The 22,882-nt window shown below is 39.8% G+C and overlaps 1 protein-coding gene across 2 annotated transcripts in view; it reads right to left on the bottom strand.

Moving 5' to 3' along the window:
• ZNF804B (zinc finger protein 804B) overlaps positions 1-22,882 on the bottom strand; it is a 225,169-nt gene that overhangs the window by 101,947 nt on the left and 100,340 nt on the right. The window lies entirely within an intron of this gene.

Raw genomic sequence — 22,882 nt, 5'->3', positions numbered from 1 at the left:
AAAGACCTCACATCAGCAGGGGTGGGATGGAGTGGTGATACTGACAAAGGCAAAACTAAATGCAAAGCTACGTAGCAAATTTGGGAAGGAACAAGTGTTACAGTTAGACATTATATGAGCAAAGGAAGAAAGAAGGGATGATGAATGTACACAGAAATTAATCTAGATAATTTATCCAAAAGAGACATCAAGATGATTGTTTTAAGGCAAAGGAAAAATTGAGTCTCTAAAGAAAGACTGTAAGGGACAGAAATTTCCTCTGAATCAGCAGTTGTTTGCATGGTGATGGCAGCTGCATTTATTGCTAATCACTATTTGTTCCAAGTTTAATATTTCTTAGTCTCCTTGACTGCCCTCTGTTTTCCTTTATAACCGCGTAAAAAACTAGAGTTCTCAGATTAAAAAAAAAAAAAAAAGAAAAGTGAGCTGAAATATTGATTTTTCTGTTTCTTTTTCTTCTAGTAAAAGATAATGAGCAAAATTCATCACAGGAATAATTAGTAGAAATTATTCCTATTGTGTTGTGAAATCAAGTGGCATTTTATTGTTTATCTGGAGGCTTAATGATGATTTCTGGTGATAATTACTAAGCTTTCAAAGTTGTTGTTCATATGCACCAGATTTCTCTGTTTATCCAAACTCAGAATATATGTGACTATATAAAAATATTTTAAATAGGTCTCAACTGTTGAGCTGTCCTGAATGGAAAAACAGTTTTCATTTTTATAGTTTTTTTATATGATTCCATCCCTCAAACATTTCTCTTGAAATCTGTGCACAAGAATTAAAGCTGAGAGTTTCCAAATGGGCCTGTGGGCCTTGATGTTTTAAATCATGAACAACGGTAATGAACAACCACAAGAAAAGCAATAGCTAAAGAAAAAAAAAAAAGAAATATTCAAATTCTCTACCACTTCTAAATTTTTTCTGATTTAGTCACACACATCTACCGTACCAAAGCTGAAACAGGTAAATCTTGTTTCTTGAGTACCTGTAGTACAGATGGTGCAGAAATCCTTGAGACAGGACTGATGAAGCCAACTGTAAAACTCCCACAGCATGTTTAGTTCAGATGCAATGCAGCTTCCACGTGAGTCTGAATGCTGTCAGGGCAGCACTGCACGGTGTTCTGCAGATGTACTGGGTTACAGACCACTACATATTTGAGGCACTTCTAAGGTCAAATGGTGAGAACTTTAATTATCTAAATGTTGGAATCATGCTCCTAGAGGGACAGTTATGGAGGTGAAATAGAGACCGTTAAAAATTAAATTGAAGAAAAATGTGTAAAACTGTGTAGTAATACTCTTACACATTTCCTCAATAATTTTTAACTATATATTTTTTTTGACCTATTGGAGATTTTAAGGTCAGATAGGTTCATCATCCAATGCGATCTGCTGCTTAACTCATGCCAGAGAAACTTTCAAAGAATATTTCTTAAAGCAGTATCTTGATGCTATCATTTTCCTTTGGGAACTGAAATAAAACTTTATTGGTTTTGGAAAAATTTATCAACATCAATAGGATTCCATTATACCTGTCAGCAACTCCAAGTCAGCTTCTGTCTTTGTCCTGTGTTATTGTGATTTTCATTTTGATTCTTCTACTTAGTATGCTATTTCTGTGTGTGCTTTCAAGATTGACAGGTGTACTACTTTTTCTTTTTTCAAGGTCTTAATTAATGGCTGAATAGTCTGGACTTAGATTTTAAGGCTACTCTGATTACAAATTTGGTTATCATAGTAAGAATAAAATGTTTTTCAAAATCTGAAAAAAATGTCAGTGGCTCATCACATCAGTTATGTAACACTTCAAGTTTAAAAAAGTGATGTCCTTGTCCAGGAGTTCCATACTTTATATATGTCAAATTAAAACACAGAATCATAGAAGAGTTTGGGTTAGGAGGGACTTTAAAAATTCTCTATTCCTAGCTGCCTTCCATGACCAGGGACACTTTCCACTAGACTAGGTTTCTTAAAGCCCCATCCAACCTGACATTGAACACTACAAGGGATGGGGCGTCCATAACTTCTCTGGGTAAATTGTTCCAGGGTCTTACCACCCTCACAGTAGAACATTTCTTCCTAATAGTCAATCTAAATCTACTCTCTTTCTGCCTAAAGACATTCTCCCCTGTCCTGCTCCTAAAGGCCCTGGTAAAAAGTCCCTCTCCATCATTCTTGTGGGGACCCTTTAGGTACTGAAAAGTGGCAGTAAGATCACTCAGAGCTTTACACTCAGAGCTTTACACTCAGAGCTATCTTCTTATCGCTCAGAGCTATCTTCTAAGCATGCCAAACATCCCTAACTCTCTCATCCTCACACCTCATACCAGAGGTGTTCCAGCCTTCTGAACATCTTTATGACTCTCCTCTGGACTTGGTCCAGCATGTTCTTATGTTGGGACACCAGAGCCAGATGCAGCACTCCAGGTGGGATCTCACCAGAGCAGAGCAGAGCAGAGCAGAGCAGAGCAGAGCAGAGCAGATCCACCTCTCTCACCTTGCTGGCCATGCTGCTTTGGATGCAGCCCAGGATACAGTTGGTTTTCTGGGTTGCAAGCTCTTACATTGCTGGGTCATGCCAAGCTTCTTATCCAACACCCCAAAATCCTTCTCTGCAAGGCTGCTCTCAGTCTATTCTCCACTCAGCCTGTATTTGTGTTTGGGATTGACCCGACCCAGGTGTGGCACCTTGCACTTGTACTTGTTGAACCTCATGAAATTCCCAGAAACTCACTTCTCCAGCCTGTCACATTCCCTCTGGATGCACCCCTTGCTCAAGCATGTCAACTGCACTGCACAGCTTGGTGTCATTGGCAAAAGTGGTAAGGGTGCGCTAGATCCCACTGTCCAAGCTGCCAACAAATATGTTAAACAGCACTGGTTCCAGTAGTAACCCCTGAGGAAACACTTGTCACTGGTCTCCAGTTGAACATTGATCTCTTGACTGCAGCCCTTTGAACTCCTTACCCACCAAGTGGTCCTTCCATCACACACATCCTTTTCCAATTTAGAGACAAGGATATTCAGGACAGTGTCAAACACTTTGCCCAAGTCACAGAATCACAGAATGGATCATCTGGTCCATCCTTCCTGCTCAAGCAGGATCACCCTAGACCACATGGCACAGGCTTGTATTCAGGTGATTTTTTAATATCTCCAGTAAGGGAGATTCCACAACCTCTCTGGACAATCTGTTCCAGTGCTTGGTCACCTGTCTGTCTTGCTTGCCTGTCTCCTATTGCTTGGAAACATTGAGAAAAACCTGGTCCATCCTCTTGGTCCTCTTCCTTCAGATACTGACAGACAAGGATGAAGTCCCCTCTCTATTGTCTCTTCTCAAGGCTGAACACTCAGTTCCCCCAGCCTTTCCTTGTAAGAGAGATGCTCCTGTCCCTTAATCAGCTTTTTCTCCTCTGCTGGACCCACCCCAGGACCTTCAGGTCTCTCTTGTACTGATGATCCCAAAACTGGACACAGCACTCCAGATGTGGCCTCACCTGGGCTGAGTAGAGGGCCAGGATCACCTCCCTTGCCCTGCTGGCAATTCCCTTTCTAATGCACCTCAGGACACCATTGGCCTGCAAGGCCGCAAGGGCACTGCTGGCTCATGGACAGCTTGTTGTCCACCAGGACCCCCAGGTCCTTCCCCTCAAGCTACCTCCCAGCAGGTCAGCTCCTGGCCTGTACTGGTGTGTGGGGTTTTTCTTCCTCACGTACAGGACCCTGCATTTGTCTTTGTTGAATTTCAAAAGTTCTGCTCTGCCAATCCCTCTGGCCTGTCAAGGTCCCTCTGAAGGGCTGCACAGCACTCCAGGCCATCGGCCGCTCCTCTCAGCTTTGAGTCATCAGCGAACTTGCTGAGCAGGCATCTGGCCCTTCATCCAAGTAACTGATGAGCAAGTTAAACAATTCTGGGCCCAGTATTGAACCTTGGGGGACACCACCAGTGACAAGGCCTCCAACTAGACTCTGTACCACTTATTACAACCCTCTGGGATCTGCCATTCAGCCAGTTCTCAATCCACCTCACCATCAACTCACCCAGTCCACCCTTCCTGAGCTTGCCTGTGGAAGACAATGAGTTTGTCTATGGAGGGCAGTGAGTTTGCCTATGGAAGGATGTTGTGAGAGACAGTGCTGAAAAGCCTGAAGAAGTTGAGGTAAACAATATCCACTGCTCTTCCCTCACCCATCCAGGCAGTTGTTTCATTTTAGAGGATGATTAGGTTGGTCAGGTATGATTTATCATTAGTGGTACTGTGCTGACTTCTGATCACCTTTTTGTCACCCATGTGGATAGAGATGGTCTATCTCTATGAGGCACTCCTTCATTTTTCAGGGGTTTGAGGTGAGGCTGACTGGATGATAGTTCCATGAGTCATCCTTTTTTGCCCCTTTTTGAAGTCTGAGGTGACTTTTGCTTTCTGCCAGTCCTCAGACACTCATTGTGACTGGCCTCACCAAGCTGTCTACCAGCTCTCTCAGTACTCATGACTGTATCCCATCAGGGCCCACGGTATGGGCAAATCTCATCAGTTAAATTTATTGCAAGAACACCACAGTCTTCATTAGTGCCAGTAAAAGCATATGTTCTAGGGATAGCGCTGTACAAACTATCCATCCAAATACTGGGATCAAGGACACAGCACACAAGTAGTCAACAAACTGAGGCCAGGCTTTGAACTTCAGAATAAAATTTTTGAATTATTTTACTTTGAATTTAGGAATTTAAGACAGCACAAGGACATTTTGATGCGCCTAACTTCACAGACACAGCTAGATGTTTAGCATTAGAGGGAAGGCGCTCCAGTTTGGGGGATCCTGAAATAGCTCTGTTTCTGTTCCTGTTTATGCATTATTCAGATCCCAAGACCCATTTTAGCAGAAAATTAACACCAAGTTGAAAAATTATTAAAGAGAACACCTAGCACAAGGAACTTGGACTGTCACCTGTCTGTCTGAAGAGACACAAGTCCCTGGTTAAAATCAATACCTCTTACACACTCATCTGTTCATTTCTGAAATAATTAATATTCTCTGCATCCCTGGACTGGTGACCATGGTCATCAGGAGGAAGCACTGGCAAACTTCTCGATGAAGCCAAAAATGGGATATCCATATACCTCATTTTAGACAAGCTTCTTGCTTTGGGTCTCCATTTAAGAACACACGAGCTGGCAGATATGGTTGTAGGAAAAACAGTCAAACAAGTACAAAGAAATTCTCTCACACAGAGATCCATCAGCATTCTTGCTCTAAACAATCATCTGAATTCCAATAAACTGTAATTAATAAAAAACAGTGCAATAAGGGCAGGTACTAGCTCTTACATTTTATTGACCTCTCAAGCCATTCAAGCATATTGAACTTGACTCAAATGCTTAGGAGTTTACTGTGAACTATAACATCATCTCCCTTACTTCTAATCTTCATTTGATGTGTCTTAAAATAAGACATAAAAACAAGAGCTGCTTTCAAGCCAGTAATTGTTTCTTGATGTTAGGCCGATTATCAAATTAGCCTCAAACAGAAAAAATTGATGAGATTTAGCCAACTATTAAGGTTATTAGTTGAAACATTAAATTGATTTATTTTTCTCTATTACATTAACCTTCTCCTTACATTCAGTGGTTTCTTACACAGGGCAAAGTAAAAGCAACTTGATATTTAAACATGGCAAAAATGAATAGAAGACATCTTGTTATAAGCCACATGTTACTGTAAAAACAAGCTGACAATGACTTCTTAAGGATGTTCAGTGCTAGCAACAAAATGAAATATTTGTGACAGTGTCATAGTGGAAAATGAATTTGATGGCACTGAAAGAGGGAATGTAATTAGTAATAAGCAGGATTTATTTGAAAAGTTTATGAAATATATGACTTGCAATGCAAAGATATTTGAACAGAAATGTTCTTGCAAATGTAAGGGCAGAATTAAATTGATTTGTTCTGCCCATTTATCTAAGGCTTTTATAATTAGATTGATGCATTTATATTAATGAGAAAACCTTCTATCTTGAATGTGGAAGAATTTCTGTAACTAGAGAAGGGAGCAGGTAACCCTGTCATTATTAACAGGGAATTATTTCATTAAAATAAAATGCTAATTTAAATACATACTGCTTTTGCAAAAAAAAACCCAAACCAACCAACCAAAAAAAAAACCAACAAAAACCCCCAACAACGACAACCAAAAAAACCAAAAGCAAAAACACAAAAAACCAAAAAACAACAACAACAACAACAAAACCAAACCAAAAAAAAACCCCAAAAACCCCAAACCTAAGAGCAGGATATGAATAATAATTTCATAGATACTAAAGCTGTAGGTGTTTTGACAGGATAAAGCACCTACTCTTTACCAGCAGAAACTGTATTTTGAATCCCAGCACAGGATCCATACAGCTGCTCTCCTCCTCGTATTTCTATTAGAACGATATTTTCATAAAAATATGTAAATTCATTAATCCAAAATGTATTTACTGTTGATTTCTTATGTGTACAAAAGACATCCTTGAAATGTCAGCTCCTCCACCTTCTATTTCTGTTTCCACAAACAATCTCTCAAAAACTCCACTGATCTAATAACATAAGTCAAAACATAAAAATGCAGGTTAATTTCATTTTTCTAAGTACCTAGAGAGACCTTTTTTTCTCCTTAAGAAAAGTATTTAAGGGGAAATCCTGCTTGTGAGCAAATGTTCTATAACTTTTCTCTCTAGAGAGAGGAGACTCCAATTTTGGCTGGACTGACACAGGGGAGGTAGCTGCCCTAGTGATGCCAGGTGGACATGTGTGAACACGTGTGTCCCCTGAAAAGCTCCTCTGTCCCCTGCACCACTCACATGCACACACCCAGCCACAGAGGCACCAGATCATGCTCTGAGCACCATCTGCAGGTGAGGGCACTGGCAGCAGGGTCAGCTGTTAAACCAGATGAAGTGCTGGTCTCCGGGTGCCCTGGTGAGAAGGGAGACTTGCAGAGCTCTGCACATCAGACAGAGCCCTGAAGCTGCCAGCTGGACCACGTTGCTCCACGATATCAGCAACACAGGAGCTAAAATACATTCACAAAGGCATCTTCTACTCCACCATCAGCCTATTCCTGCAGAAGCTGAGTACCAAGAGGGAAAAGCACTCTATTTTGTGGGAAAAGTGTTTTTTCTCATTTTCTCAAGCATCACTCAGAGACAGTGTTTCTAAGGTTTCTCAGTATGATGAAGGTTATTGGTACTCACTGTACCATTTGCAATTACCAAATGTCACTACTCAGAATTTTTCCCAGGTTCCCTTTTCCTTGCTGCAGTCTATGATTAACACATGGTGTTTTCAGAGAATACCCAGCCTACACTTACTGTTTTGCTTTCATATTTTTCTCCTTGTTTATTTTGTTGTATTCCTGAAATTGCTTTGCTATTTGGGGACTTAGAAAATTTTGGGTTTATGGAGGTATTTTAAAAACAGCTTATCTGGGCTTCCTGGGCCGCTGAGAGACAGAGTGAACTCAGTCATAATGTGTTTTCCAGTGACTCATTGCTGGTATTCCAGTGGTTATCTTAAAATACCAATAAGGTTGTAGGATCGTGTCCACTTCCAACTGGGAAGTTTACCAGCCTGCAGGCTTGTGCTGGGAACGTGGGGCAGCAAGTTTGCCATCAGGGATGTCATGCCATTCCTTAAAATAAGCTCCAAGGGATCTAAACTAATGCTGTAGTGTTTTGGGTGCCCTTAGCACACACCTTACACCATCAGTGCTAATAGGTGGAGTCAACCATTTGTAAACCCATGCTAGCATTCACATATAAGAACCATACATTAAAGTGAGGAAAGACAAAAAAGATCTCTTAGAACTTAGAATTTTGTCAGAGCTCTGAAACTAAGAAAAACAGCATGAATGTTCAGTCACATTTTCAAGCAATCTGCTTTTGACCTTGTTTAACTTTGCATGAACATTTGGAAAATCCATAACACCATATTTTACTATTATCAATATTCATGTAAAGCAAGTACTAAGTTTTTATGCTCAAATATTTATAGAAAGGGGATTTTATGTTTGTTTTCTGTAAACATTAGTATCAGAGTCCTGGTTGTTAACATCAGTGCTTCACTATCAAGAATGAGAAACAGCACTATGTGTCTTACACAACCATCACAGTTAAACAATACAGACAATACTCCAAAAGAGATCTATAGAGCAAATTAATCATAGAATAACAGAACAAATCTGCAGAAATAGTCAACTTATATAGGCTTCCTGTCAATGGAGAGAAAAACAAAATGTATCTGATTCAATTTAAGTATTAATTATTCAGCCAACTCTTTTTGCAGACTTGCCTTTCAGCATTATTTTTCATGTTAGACTATACTAACTCACTTTGTGCATGTTAGGAAGCAACTGATCTATTATTTTTATAAATTATTTGAACACAGTGATAGTGCTGAGGGCTTCTGTTCTTGTACACCTAGAAATTAGTCAAGAAAAATATTTCTCCTACTGAGGCAGTAAAGAAAACCAACTAAATATGAGATGACAGGAACATTATTGTCTCCCTTTTACAGAAGATAAAAAAACACACCTTTTAAAAATAAACTATTACCATGTTTTTAGATAGCATGGTGGTAGATCTAAAGATACAACCAAGCCCCCTACTCCTAATTACTAAGAAGGTGCATGTAGACAGATCCCATTTCCCTATATATGTTTTATAGTAATTTTTAAGATCCATTTAATCTTTTCCACAGAAGTTTCTTGAAATCACAGGCATTGAATAAAATTGCTCAAAATTATGTTGCTTCCTCTAGAGGTCACATTTTTTAAAACAATTGCCTTAATTTCATTCCAGTATCTATGAGGAATATTTGCCCTCACCTCTGCACCAGGCTGATTGCTGTATACCCTGATGGGGTTTCAGAGTTCCTGTCCAAAGCCAGGAGCGTGCACAGGCAGGATGTTTTCTTGGCTGGGGCCACACAGCTTTTTGAGCCCTGCTCATTAGACTTGCACTGTCACAAGCACTCGTGTAACCAGCTCCAGGTGACACAGCTCCAAGAGACGCACCGGGGGACTGCAGAGGCTTCAGAAGAGCGATACAGAACAGCAGAAGCAGTACTAAACAGGGAGAAGGAAGCTGGAATTAGAGTAGCCCAATCTGTATCCTCATTCAGAATTGTCCTTCAAAAGCCAGTTTTGGAGTAACTTCCATATTGCCTCATCAGAAGCTTCATTGAGATTCTTTCAAAAATTTCCTTTTGCACAGTGTTGTCATGGTTAAAAACCATCATCATATGATGTGTTGGCACAGTCACTTTATCTCAGCTAGATGGTTATGATTTTGGACAGTATCTCCCACAAGATGTTTCTTGTTCCATTTTTACACTATCGCCAAATCATGTTCAATTTCAACTTTTTTAAAAAGGGTTTTTTTTTTAAATCTTAACTTCATACTGATCTCCAAGCCTACACACAATGAAAGATCTTAAAATCTGACTATACAGCCTTGTAGACCCTTTATTGCTAAGACCATTCTTGTTAAGATTCAGGAAGAGGCAGTGCCTGGCCACCTGGATCTATTTGACTTTTACAGTATGGGACAGCCTTTCTAACCAGAGAGGGGAGTTATTTTGGTAGCAGAGCAGGATCCCAATTTACAGGGACCGTGCTGCACTCAAATGCCTTCTCACACAGGTGAATTCCACTGTGTTTGCATAGTGCTTATTTTTAGCTACTGTCATTGAAGTTATTACTAGAGACAACATAGGTTCAAAATGTCCCTTGCACTTAAGCAAAAATAAAGGTTTCCTGGGATTCCCTGCACTAGGAGTTTTGCACTTCATTTTTTTCCAGGTATTAATTCCTTCTCAAGCAGTCACCCCCAATTAGTCCTGCTGATATCATATGCTTCTAAAAGTCACACTTCTCATATCAAATTTCCACAGTCTCTGTATCTTTCTAAATTCTGACTTTTAAAGAAAAGGTATTTTTTTATGTATAAGCCAGTTCTTATTTAGGAATTAATTTTATTTTAATGGCCTTCACATTTTTCAAATAAGCTTCCTAATTTTCACTTGTAATTAGTATATTATCCAAGAAACAGATCACTCTGTTTAAGACTGTTATTATGCAGGCTGCTGAAATGCAGGATTGCTAGCCATTGCTGAAAGCTGCCTGACAAGAACAAAAATAGGGGGTAGAGAATAATATGGAGATTCAATCAAATAGAAAGCATTAAACATTCACTGAGCAAATTGACCACTATTCAACCAATACTTTATTTATCTGCAATTAAATAAAGTGAGAATTAATCATTTTTCCATTGTGTCTGAACATATTTGGAGAGCCATAGCTGCTGCACCAGCTGCTCAGCTAACAGGGTGGGAAGGTGAAATGAAATTTCTGGGCATGGCTGGAGGCAGCCCTGACCTATAGACAGGGCTGTGCTCTCCCCCAGGTGTGCTGTACAGGGTTAGGTACATGGCATTTTCACCCAGGCTTATCAGGAAAGCATGAATTAAACTTCTCAGTATCCCTTCTCCTCCCTGGGCACGATACTGCTACTCTCATGTATGTCCCTGAGGAACAGTGGCTGCTGTGACCATCAGGGCACAGCAGCCCCTGGCCCTGCACTGTGACCTTCATGGCTGCTGCCAGCCCTGCCAGCTCAGGGGAAAATTTGCCCTCCAATTCCAACCCCTTCATTGTGTCTTTGCTTGTGGACACATGGTGCCCTTTTTCTCCTGTTTGTTTTTCCTCTGCAATCTTTTCAGGATTTCAGTGCTAAGCAGTGGCTGCTTTTAGTCACAAAATGCATTAGTGGCTCTGTACAGATCATAGTGGAAATTATTTTGTAGCAAATGACAGTCATGAGGGAGGCATAAGGAATTATTTTGGGGAAATAACTCTTGTAAGGGAGTCACTTGTGGTATCACTCAAGTGTTTTTAGTACTCAGGAACAGGCTATGTGAGGTAAAAGCTTTTTTTGCATTGGATGCAATACTATAAGGGACAAAACAGCTACTGAATATATTAAGGCAGCTTATCTATCCTCTCACAATGTACTAACTACTGTACATGTCAATTAATGTAATCTGTTCAAAGAAAGGCTGATCTACACCACTGAAGTCTTTGAGAGGAACATGTATAACATGTAAGGTTACCTGCTGTCTACTCTAGGTAGAAGATGAAGAAAGCATTGGGTGGGCAGGGGAAAAGGGCTTTGGGGCAGGGGGCTGGGTGGGTGAGGAGTGCCAGGGAGAAGCACTTCCTACTGTCAAAGAATGCTGCTGCTAAAATACTCCAAATGCAAGCCCAGTATTGAATATACCTCATACATAGGGATTTCCCAGACCTTAGAAGTACACACATCTGCTCCCCAGTTGTTTTAAAGGAAGGCTGAGATAGGTTGTGGTGTTTGCATGAAGGAACTAACTTCACAGGAACACGGAGCTTCAGAACTCCCTGTAAAGGCAGAGCCCAGAGCCAGCCTTGTTCTGAGTGAGGGGCATGTAGTGTTGGGGTCTGAGCTCACAGCTGGGCTGAGATGGCAAGGGGCATTTCCACCTTTCTGGCACAGGACCAGCCTTCAAATAACTCTCTGCTGTGGCACTCAAGCCCTGCAGGGAGAACCTTTTATCAAAGGGTACAGGTGTTGCTTCGAAGATAAATGGCTTTGAGAAGCAGGACTCTCCTTTGCAGTCAGCAGACATTAAGTGCTACTCTATACGATGCTACTTCTTTCCATGGGTTGCATTTTAAAACCAAATGTAAAAAACAGTTTCCTCCTGAAATGGGTACCTGTTTGGTATTCCCTAAGCGACTGTGAAGTCCTTTTCACAGGAGATATTGCTCAGAAAAGATTTATGAAATGTGGCAGGGCAACATCAAGGCCTTAGAACCATTAATTTAAAATGCCTTTCCCCTTCATCCTCCCATGTAAATTGCTGAGCAATCATGATTTCTTCTTACCTTCTGCTCTCAGTGATACAGCTCGTGTCATGCCAGGATCACAGTTCCATGACATTAATTATACACAGCCAAGATACACTTTTTATTTTGTGCCCCAAATGGAAAATAGTGCAAAGGAGAACAGAAGACCCTGGCTCTGCTTAGGGAATTTCATTTCAGCCCTGTACCTTAAAAAAAAAAGAAAGAAAAAACCTATGGCTTGAGAAATCTTTCATTGTGAAAGTAGTAAAGGGGTCACTGCTACATTCAGAGCAGCTTACAGTGGAATGGTTTGAAATATAGAATAATAATATCAGCAGAAAATTTCTTGGGCCTGCTTACTTTTGTGTAAGTGAAGGTAGATGACACGGCCAAGATAACAATCTGACCCTAACCTACCCCCCTCAGTGCAATAAAATAGAACCATGTAAGTCAGATGTAACAGAGCCAGAACATCAGGTCAGTGAGTCTGCCTCTTCCTAAGGCAGGACTGTGGCATCTGGTACATCCTGCAGAGTGAACAACTTGCAACATTTTGACTACAAATTTATATTATCAGGTTTTACCTGTACAGCTGCAAAAATTATCACAATGCATTTGTCTAAATTAAATATGTTGTCTAGAAAGAGACTTTTACAGGGCCAAATTCAGACACTCACCCAGAGCAGGATGGATGCAGCATGGAGAGCAACTGACTATGCACACAGGCATAGGATTATGTACACACTTTCTCACTCCTGCAATGATCTCCTCAGCCCAAGGGCCACACCTCCTGAGAAGTCTTCACTGGATCACCACGGGGGAAGTTTTCCAGTTTTTCTGTGGTCCCTGAGACAGCTCTGCCTAGGATACAGCTTACAATGAGGTATTGGTACTCATCCAAATGCCCTGAGGATGCTAGGTGGGGGAAAGCCCCCAGCAAAGCTGAGAAAAGCAACTTTAACATCAGATATCACAAAGCATCTACACCTCATCTGCAGCCCCATGGGCTCACAGAAAGGCCAGCACCAGCGAGGTTCCTCTGCTCTCACAGAGCCAACAGGAGCTGGTAAAAAGGAAAAGCAGCCTGAGATGATCCCAGATACAGGCTAGAAGCTCACACAGCTTGGCAGATCACCAAGCACAACCTTGTCTCTGATGGTGAATTTTCAGTGCTGGGGAGTTACACAGAGCTGTGTACCAATCTGTACATCCTTCCCTTTGCGAGTGGTACAAATAGAGAATGAAATATTTTTACTTCAGCAGTAAACTTCAGCAGGTTACTCCATGACAATCTAGATAACACCAACTACTTTCTTCCTGAACTCCTTTTTCAGCTCTGCCAACAACTATCCCAGACTCCTCTGACAAATGAAGAGTGCTACTGCAGACAGAACTAGATGCTTTCTAGATGAGGCTTTAAAAAATAGAAAGAAATTATGGACTTCTCAGGTTTCTAAAAATCTATTTGGAGTGTTTTGAAGAAATATTGGTGACTTTTAATCACTTTTCATACAAACATTTTCAATTTGTTTTTCATTATTCTGGATCTTAAGCTGTTGCCTTCCTTTAACGCTGTGAGATTAATGAAACTCTTTTGTGATTGATCTATGAAAGCAAGTTTATCACAGTGTTTTATGAATCTGACATTTCCACACACATGAAATCCCAGGCACTGAAAATGCAGTGATTTATTGGTAATCTACATTGTATAAAAGAATAACAGGGAGGAATATAATGGCATAGGAAGGAATCACACACAGCCAAGACCTGATCCATTGAAATACCTACTGAAATTTCTTAAAACATGTAAGTAGCCCATTCTAATAGATCACCAGAACCAGTCACAGATTTCACATTTTAGAGGGTTTTTTCTACCTTGCTATTATACGTGCCTTTAAAGTTTGCTCCTAGAAGAAAGGAATTCTTTTTTTTTCTTTCCAGAAAAAATTGAGATAATTTTCCTTATAAATATTGTTTTGAGACTCCTAGGTGTGCCAAGAAGTCACATCCACAGACTTTTGTCAAAGAGACAAAATTTTAGAAAATGAGGCTGCCCCTGGTTCTGGCTGTGACCAGCATCTCTGTAACCCCAAAGAGCCTGGAAAGGAGCTGAGGGAGGGACATGAGGGCCACCAGCACAGGAGCACAGGAGGAGAAGACAAAATCCTGCAGGCCTGGGCCTGGGACAAACCAAGCAATGCAACCTTACCCCATCCTCAGGAGAGGCTGCAAATCCCAGGCACAATTCAGGCCTGGAGGCAGCAACTGCTATAGGGAAGGGCTATAATTTATGGTAGAGAAAAGATTCAACTGCAGAATAATTAACCTTATCTTTTTAACCTGTGCCTGTGTACTTTATTTCTCAATGTGGAGATCCAAAATTCTTCAACTTTCAAGAGCAATCAGTTATCCTCTGCAATAACACAAGAACAACTAAAATGGATGCATTATGAAAACAACAAATGCTACAGTGGTGTTATGCCAGTTTAGCTATGTTCAGCTTTTACTGCATCCTTTATTCCTAGATTATATTAGGGGTTATATATTGGTGGTTCATATTATTTATTGTTATGATGCACATGATAAAATTGTCCATGTATGGGAAAAAATTAGGATTCTGAACACTATTTATCTCACGTACAACTTTAGACCCTGAGATGTTTAATGAACAGAAGGATGTCAAACAAGATAGTAGATTTCCCAGCTGCTCAACTAGCACTTTATTTTTCTGATTTGCTTTTATTTTCCAAGCTCAAAGTAGCCATGATCAGCTCCCTTGCCTTGCTGTGTGTGCTTGGGCACCCCTAATGTAACAAGTCACAGACATTCAGACTGTCACTGATCACACTAGAGAATGGCATTTAGACTGCTTTGAAGAAAAAGTACCAACTGTTCTTCAACTTTGAGTAGACCTATTCCTGTAGAATATAAAACAGGAGCATAAAGTCATAAACCAAATAGAAGAACCACTGACTACTGAACAACAGCTGCCTTACAAAAATCCCCAGGCTGACTCTGCTGGGGATACTGTCTAGTCTACTGCATCCTGAAAATTTCAGAAAGAAATATCAACTAACAACTTTAGAGAGCTCACAGGAAAGAATAATGGAGAGCAGAACCAGCAACTACAAGGATTTTGTGGTATTTTGAGAACTCAGAATAAATTAATAGATTTGAGTCCAAAAGCAATAACCACAGTAATTTGTCATCTGCTCTCTTCACTTAACTGTAGGCAAAACACTCTGATCATAGGGAACCTATGCAGTTCCTACCTACAGTCCAACACCTGGAATTACATTTCTTTGTATTGGGAGCATATTTTCAGTTAAAAATCTAGCACTTTTCTGAGGAACCAGTACTTATCTTGCTTCTTTAAAATGCTAAAAATACTTATTTAAAGTTTGAATTTCACAAGCCACAGCTTCCAGGTATTGGCTTACTTTGTGCAGCTTGCGAGATTAAAAAGCCTCCCATTTTCCTCTGGAAAGGTTAATCTACCTGTGTTCTTATGTTTGCATGGCAGAAAAGGAGTTTTATCTTCAGACCAAGATAATAGTGCTATTTAAAAAATATAAATAGCATAGAAAACCAGAAAAGTATATTCAGAGCATTTGTCCAAGATTCCCATCATAAAGAATTGGTAACATAACACAAATGTTTTTCATGGACTGAGCATGATACTATAATGAAAACTTCTCTTTTTTTTTTTTTTTTTTTTTTCATATATTCTCTAAGAGAGGTAAAAACCACACAGTTTTTCCCCTGAAAATGCAGAACAAAGAAAGGCACTCTTAACTGTGGTAGGACTTGTGGAAATGATCTCGACTCATCATCCTAAGATAAAACACAAATTTATTGTAATTAAAAAGCATATTCTCATAAATAAACCTATTGCAATGCCAATGCAATTAACTCACAGATTTCTTTACTGCAAATATGTGAACTGTTGATTAATACATAATGCTGACAATTTTTGCTTTTGTGTCAAGGTTCAGTATCAAACACAAATTTCAAAAAAGAAGCATGCAAATCATAGTCATTAGTGTATTAATCTTTTGCAGCCACATTTTGCAAAAAAATAAATCTCATTAATGTGTTGAGGCAATAGGAAGCCATGTTATACATGCTGTCTCCAAAACATAATAGTTACTGAAAAAAGTGAGAAAATAACCACAAGTGCATGATACCTATTGCCATCTAAAAATGTTCTATAGAGACTCAATTTCCTTTTTTTGTACACCTGTTGAATTCTTTTTTATGTTATTTATCTCTTCCAAAATCTAACTTATTGTACTGGATTTTTAACCTCCTCAGTGATTAAATGCAAGGTTGTGATTGCTAACTGTCTTTGCCAGGTCTAAGTAAAGCAAATGCCTAAATCTGCTGTCTTTTTCATGAAACATGTCACTGTTCTCAAAATCAGCCTTAGGCCAGTGGTGGCTGCTCACACCGTAGGGGACAGCAGATGAAGGCTGTGCATGTCCCCACAGCCAGTGTGGCTGAGGGCAGGTGGCACTGGGCTGCTTTGGTGGCTGGTGTCCCCAGGGTTAGCACATCACTCAGGAGAGCATGTCAGGTTTCTTCTGCCGCTGCCTGTGAGTGAGAAAAGAGCAATTTTCCCTGCTCCCTGGCTCCAAGAACACCTGCATGTTTTAGCAAGGTCTGTCTTGTCAATATTGCAAAGTCAGATGCAGCTTCCCATTTCTGAGATTCCTTACAGGTCTAGGATGAGAGTAACTTCAGCTGCAAGTCAGGGAAATCAACAAGGAAAACACAACTTCAAGGCAATGGTTTTTTCTTTGATCTTGCACATCCTCTCCTCAGACTCCGGGTAAAACAATTGAATTTGCTTTTATCCTGCGGTGAGTCTGGGAGCTCTCCCAGGTTCAGGCACAGAGGGGGTTGCTCGCTAGTACACACCAAAAGGATCTGGCTCTGCACCATGTCACCAAAGCCCACCTGACTGAGGGTTAGCAGCAGCACAGCACGCTCTGGTGACAATACACTGCTGTCCCTGGAGCTACCTCCCAAACAGCTGCCAAGAGAGGGAGACAACCTGTCTGTGTCTGTCATTGCAGCCTCCTCCTGCAACAGCAATTTGCATTCACTTCTGTGATGCACTTAGGTTGTAATTAAAACTGTATCTCTAAATAGTTACATTTAACTATAGGCTCTGATGTTTTTGGAGTAAATAAGCTGAAACAATTTCGACAGCATATGCACTACACAGGTGACCACAGTCCTCAAAAGACAAGAAAAAAGAACAAGTAAGCCCTTCTTTTAGGTATATCTGCTTCTTTTCCTTCTTCCATCTGAAACTAGAGGCCTGGTTTCATGCCACATTTGACAGCATGAAGGGAATGCTACAGGACAGGCCAAAAAAATACTTCCAATGCTTCAAATCTGCTCCATCATGAGTGATACATGTGAGTGAGACAGAGCAACTTAGTAGTTAAAAGCAAAAAAAAGGTGCCTATCTGCTTACTCTGTACTAGGAGCTCATTAACAACTGGTTGTTGCACAGGCTGAGATTGATCTCTTAACTTTAGCATGTAAAATTTAAATGGACGTGATTACAGAAGACATGGGAGATACCCATGACTGATGCTCTACTTTAGACTTCTTATTGGAAGAGTGAAAGTTTTTAATCAGAGGAGTTTCCTTCTAAGAAGAATGGCTTCATGATCAAAAAAGAAACCAGAAGTGAAAAGCTTCTGGTTTGGTTTTAGTTTTTAGTTTTGTTTGTTTGTTTGTTTGTTTTCAATAAAGCTTAGCTGTGACAATATACCTATATAGTTTTGTTTGTTTGTTTGTTTGTTTTCAATAAAGCTTAGCTGTGACAATATACCTATATGGCCTAAACAAATTAATTCAATAAACTCATTTTTCTTTTTAGTAATCTAAATTACCTGTCCTTCCTGTGTATCTGAGACAAAGCCATATACTCAGAGCTTCTAGATTAAACAGAAAAGATATTTAAGAGCACAGAGGACAATATCCAGATTTTTCATTTGCTGTTTTTTCAAACTGGCCACTATACCAAAGTGGAATGTACCCAGCAGCAGCCACACTGCTGCAGAGACAGATCTCTCAGCTCCCTTTCTATGGCAGCAGCTCTGATTTGGGAGAGCCCCTGCTGACATGATCAGGAAGTGCTGAACCATGTAGGTACTTCTGTTACACACAGTATAGATATTTTTCAAAGGGAGTTTGCAGCAGCTCCAGATATTCTGAATCATTCTCAGGCTACTGCATCAGGAGTGCTCTCTGTAGGGAAAGCACTGGGAGAAGGCTGTGAGTAAAATTATTGCTGAGAGCTAGCCAGAAAGACTGTGACCTCCTACTACAAAAATTGAACCTGGGGCAGCACATCCATTCTCCCCTTGACCCCAGCCATGTATTTTCAGGTGTCCTGTATCCCAAGAGACAGCAAAGAGGGGCAAGTGGGGAAATACACCAATACCTTCCACCTGTGAGATTTCCAGACTTGATAGCTCCTGTTGTTCCTTCACAACCGCCTCTTCTCAATGCAGCTGCAAAGCCCTCTGAACCATAACCTGGAGGACAGCCAGGCTGTTGAAGGAAAGTCCCTCTGTGCAAGCAATGAATTATATCTTACATAAAAAGTAGTTTTAATGCGGTTCCATCTGACTTTCTTGGGTTATTGTTCAGATAGGTATTAAGATCTAACAAATTGTCATCATTTGCATTAATTGGCATTTATATTACAGTTAAATGCAGATGGCAAGTGCCTGCAGGCTGGTTTCCTTATCTACATTTGCCATTCCACTATGACTTTGTAAATAATGGCTTTCAAACAGTTGGAGAAACAAAGCATTGAGGAAGTGTCTTCTGAAGATGGTGTACTTACTTTCCTAAAAGAGTTGACTTTTACAAGGATGAAAAAAGTACATTTTTTAAAGAATCCTGCAAAATTTCACCCAAGAAGAGTCAGAGAGAGGATACTCAGCCAAAGCAAAATCTGTAAAGTGAATAAGCTGTATGTACTGGTGTAGATTCTGGTGACAATTTTCCATACAGAACAAACCCCATTAGCCCAGCTGGCACAAAACTGGGAGCAGCAGAATTCCCCAAGTGAGCAGCATAAGGAAAACTGGATAACCCTGGGTGAGCCTGAAGTCTGAATCTGGAGCAATGCTCCATACCCCATGGGAAATTGTGGGCTTGCTGAAAGAACAAAATGTGAAATTCAGAAGCCTGGAGTGGGCAGAAAGGGAGAGGAGATGATCAAAATAACAACTCCTTGTTGTCTTGTCACAGAGGGAGTCTGGGCAGTCCTGAGCTGCATCTGCAGCTGAAGAGCAGCAACTGCCACACATTCCCACTCCACACATCCCCAACTTTTCACCCTTTATCTGTTTCAAATATGTGATGATACTAAATTTCAGCCAGATGAAAGTTTACCTTTACTAGTAGAACAGATGTTATATGCTCATCAATTTAAATTACTAGATACCTAAGGAAGAAATATAGTCTCCTACAGTATTTAAAAGCAGGTGAGTTATTCACCATTTTGCTAGGTGAAACATGTTACTGTCCTCCCTATCTCTTTATTACCTGTGCAAAAGTATCTGATAAATTAGTTGTGGTACAATGGCAGAACATAAATATTTCAGCTAGGAACTCTTGAACTGGAAAAACCTGTCTGTAAATTCCCGCACATGTGGGAGCTACTCCCTAAAAAATTGTTAAACCTCAGCACGTAGATAGTACAGGTCAAACAGCTAGCTGGATGTAAATATTCTCAAGAGCCAGAACATTGCTGATGACCACCAAATGCTCCTAATGCTTTTAATCCCCTTTGCTACTCACAGGGGTGCTGCCTCTGTGATCCTCACCTTCCTCAGTGATTTATTACCCTGAAATCTTCTCTCAGGTTTGAGTCAAAGTCTGCAGTCTTCCAAAGCTTGGTTTGGTAATAAATTTATCACATTTTTGGAAAGGTAAGTCATATAGTAAAAAATTGTATTCTTCAGGGTTGGTTTGGGGAGCATTTTTGTTAGAAAATTTTAAAAAATTAAAGACTTCTTTCAACAAGACTGAGACTGGTTCCCCATTTTTTATTTCTAAGCTCATTCTCACCTACTATTTTGGAATTACTGTTATTAGAAGAGTGCCTGCTATTGGTCTCTGAACTCAGAGCCTCATTTATTGCTATTAGCCCAGCAAAGGTGTATTGAAAAGTGTGGCATTCATCAAATGCAATTTGACCATCTTAGTTCTTTATTCTTTCCCTACAAATGCTCTGAGTAACTCTGATTTTTCCCACAATTTTCTCTGAATCACTAATTATTACATTTGATTTCTATTAATAATGCTATTTGAAACAGTCTGTCAATAGGGCAGATGATCTTAATTTATATATATCTCACATTTGTGTGTTTTCCAAATACAGGTGTGCATAATTGTAGCTAATTAGTGTTTAGTGCCTGGTACCAGCATTCCAGCTCTATAATATGTATATATATGTGTATATATTATATATATATATTTGCACTTTGCTGCAAGGACCCAGTTCTGCAAAGCATTTAAACTCCTGCTTTGGACCTTTGGTGCTTTCCTAGCTAAAGCCTAATTCTGTGTGCTTTTCTCCAGACATGTTTTCTAGATGCTAAGGCAATGGGAATAATGTCAAATTGGGATGCTGAGAAACTGATAACAAACCCACTCTTTCTGAATGAAAATTTAATCTGAGCTAAGTAGAAACCCTCCTGCAAGAAGGTTTTCTCTGTTCCCAGTGCCTCAGATTCCACTGCACCAACACTCCATTCAAAGCTCTATTTTCCCATTGTACGAAACATCCATCAGGAAGTGGAATAGTGTACAAAGAAGCAGCTTCCATTAATTCTTGCAGTATCAAGCCAAGATTTAGGTGACATTAAAAGTGAAAAAATGCTCTATTTTTTTTTGTACTTTTGTGAGCATAGAGGCATGCAAACAGTGTCCTTGGGAACACCAGCTTCACAATAATGGGTTCTGTAGATCAGTGCAACTTATCCTCATCATTCTGAGCTGATGAAAAATTACAGGTGTATTTCAATCAACCAAGTTTTTCATTAAACATATCAGAACAAAGCCACAAAAGTTTCAAATTGGAAATGCTTCCTAAAGTAATGAAGATGTGAAGTTTCACTGCCTGGTGATTCCAGTTGTAGCACAGCACTGTGACTTCTGTGAGGACCAGACACAGCATCTGCACAAGTTAGAGGCAACTCGCATGGGATAAGATGAGCGGGCCAGGAATCCCATCTGCAGGTAAGACTAAAAATGGGATGCAGCTGAAAAATAGCTCATTGTTTCTCAGGATAATAATTTCTAAACTGAGCAATCTCACGTGATAATTTAGAGTTTGAGGATTAAAAGGTCAGTCATTGTATTTCTGTTACTAAATACTGATACAAATTTTGTTCTCCTTAGGCGGGTGAGGTATATCATAAAGATATTTAAATTAAAATAAGTTCTCCATTATGGTCTGCATAAAAAGTATGGAATGTAAAAAATGGTACAATAAAAAAAACCTTACTAGAAGTGTAAAGCATAGTAAGAAAGTGTGTCATTAGAGAAAAAATATTGCAATTTAACTGGTAATTTTTTTCTTGAATTCTTCTTTTAAAGAAAGCAAGACAAAATCATTGAATAAATTCAGGTTAATAAAATAATTGTTTGCTCATTCTTTACAGAAAAGGTTTGATTGATTTTCTGAGAGGCACAATTCACCATCTGAATTTTCTGCCCAGGATTATATAGCCAATAGGTCCCTCTAGCAGGAGACATAGTTTTTGTTTGTTTTCCCCCAAGCTGTTTAAAATTATAAACATATGGTGAAAACATATAACAATATTATGTCAACCCAAACTTGAATGTGAGTTTGTAACAGAATCTTCTCTAAAATAATCTAAACAATCTCTGTGACTTCAGTCTGACTTAATTAGCTTTTGGACTTGCCTTTCCCTTTTATAAATGAGATCCATTGAATAAAGAGGTAATATATGCCAAGTTCCCCATACAGACACTGACATGCTGCCAAGTGCTGCCCAAAGCAAAGTAAGCTGCCTTCCATGGAAATTCACCCACACAAAATAGAATCATGTTTTTCTACTCTCCCTGAATCTGCCATACAATCCTTCTGTTAAATTGGAGAAGACAGGAATAATTTTGTAGCATAACCCATGTAATAAAGGAAACAGCTTCTGTTGGGAGTCCTTCATATTGTAGATGTAGTTTACAGAATAGAGACAGCTGACATCCTTAAAAAAATAATAAAAATTTAAAAAAAAATTAAAAAGCAAGTAGCAAGCTAAATCTGACTGGTGTAGTGGCTTAGCAGAGGGGAGCACAGACTCCACTGAATTGAAAGTGTCACGGTTGATTTACCAAGCCACTGTCTAGATCTGGGGAGTAAAGCAGTGGCTAGCACTGGCAAAGCTGCATTATCTACTGATGCATCTGCTGTGCTCCATCAGATCTGGAGACTGAGCACCATCCATGGCCACGAGTATCTCTGAGGAACAGTGACTTCCATGTAAGCCCTATTGGCTTCCCCCAGGATGGTAAATATTAGGCTTTTCATTTTAGATTAACGACAGGCCATTAGGGCCTTGGGGGAAAAATCCCCAACCTTAGCAGAAAAATAAACAAAACTTTAATGCAGAAACCATAATATGTGACGTAGGAGTGTGCAGGCAACGTGTTTGTTCAAAAGGAGCAAAATAAACCAGAAATCCCCTGTTCTCTGTCCTCCAGTCAATCTACAAACAGGGGTGAAAAACAAAGGAAATTTTCTAAGATTTGGCTCTTTTAATAAATGTTTTGCAAAACAAATTGTGGAGATTCTTCTGCTGTCTTTGCAAGTGAACTTTGCAAGGCCTTTACAATTTTGCTGGGTTTTTTTCATTATTCCTTTCTGCAGTTGTACCTGCACACAAAAG

The sequence above is a fragment of the Passer domesticus genome, chromosome 1, assembly GCF_036417665.1.
Source record: "Passer domesticus isolate bPasDom1 chromosome 1, bPasDom1.hap1, whole genome shotgun sequence".
Taxonomy (NCBI): Eukaryota; Metazoa; Chordata; class Aves; order Passeriformes; family Passeridae; genus Passer; species Passer domesticus.
The sequence above is the reverse complement of the archived record's forward strand: the minus strand, read 5'-3'. Positions and strand labels throughout refer to the sequence as shown.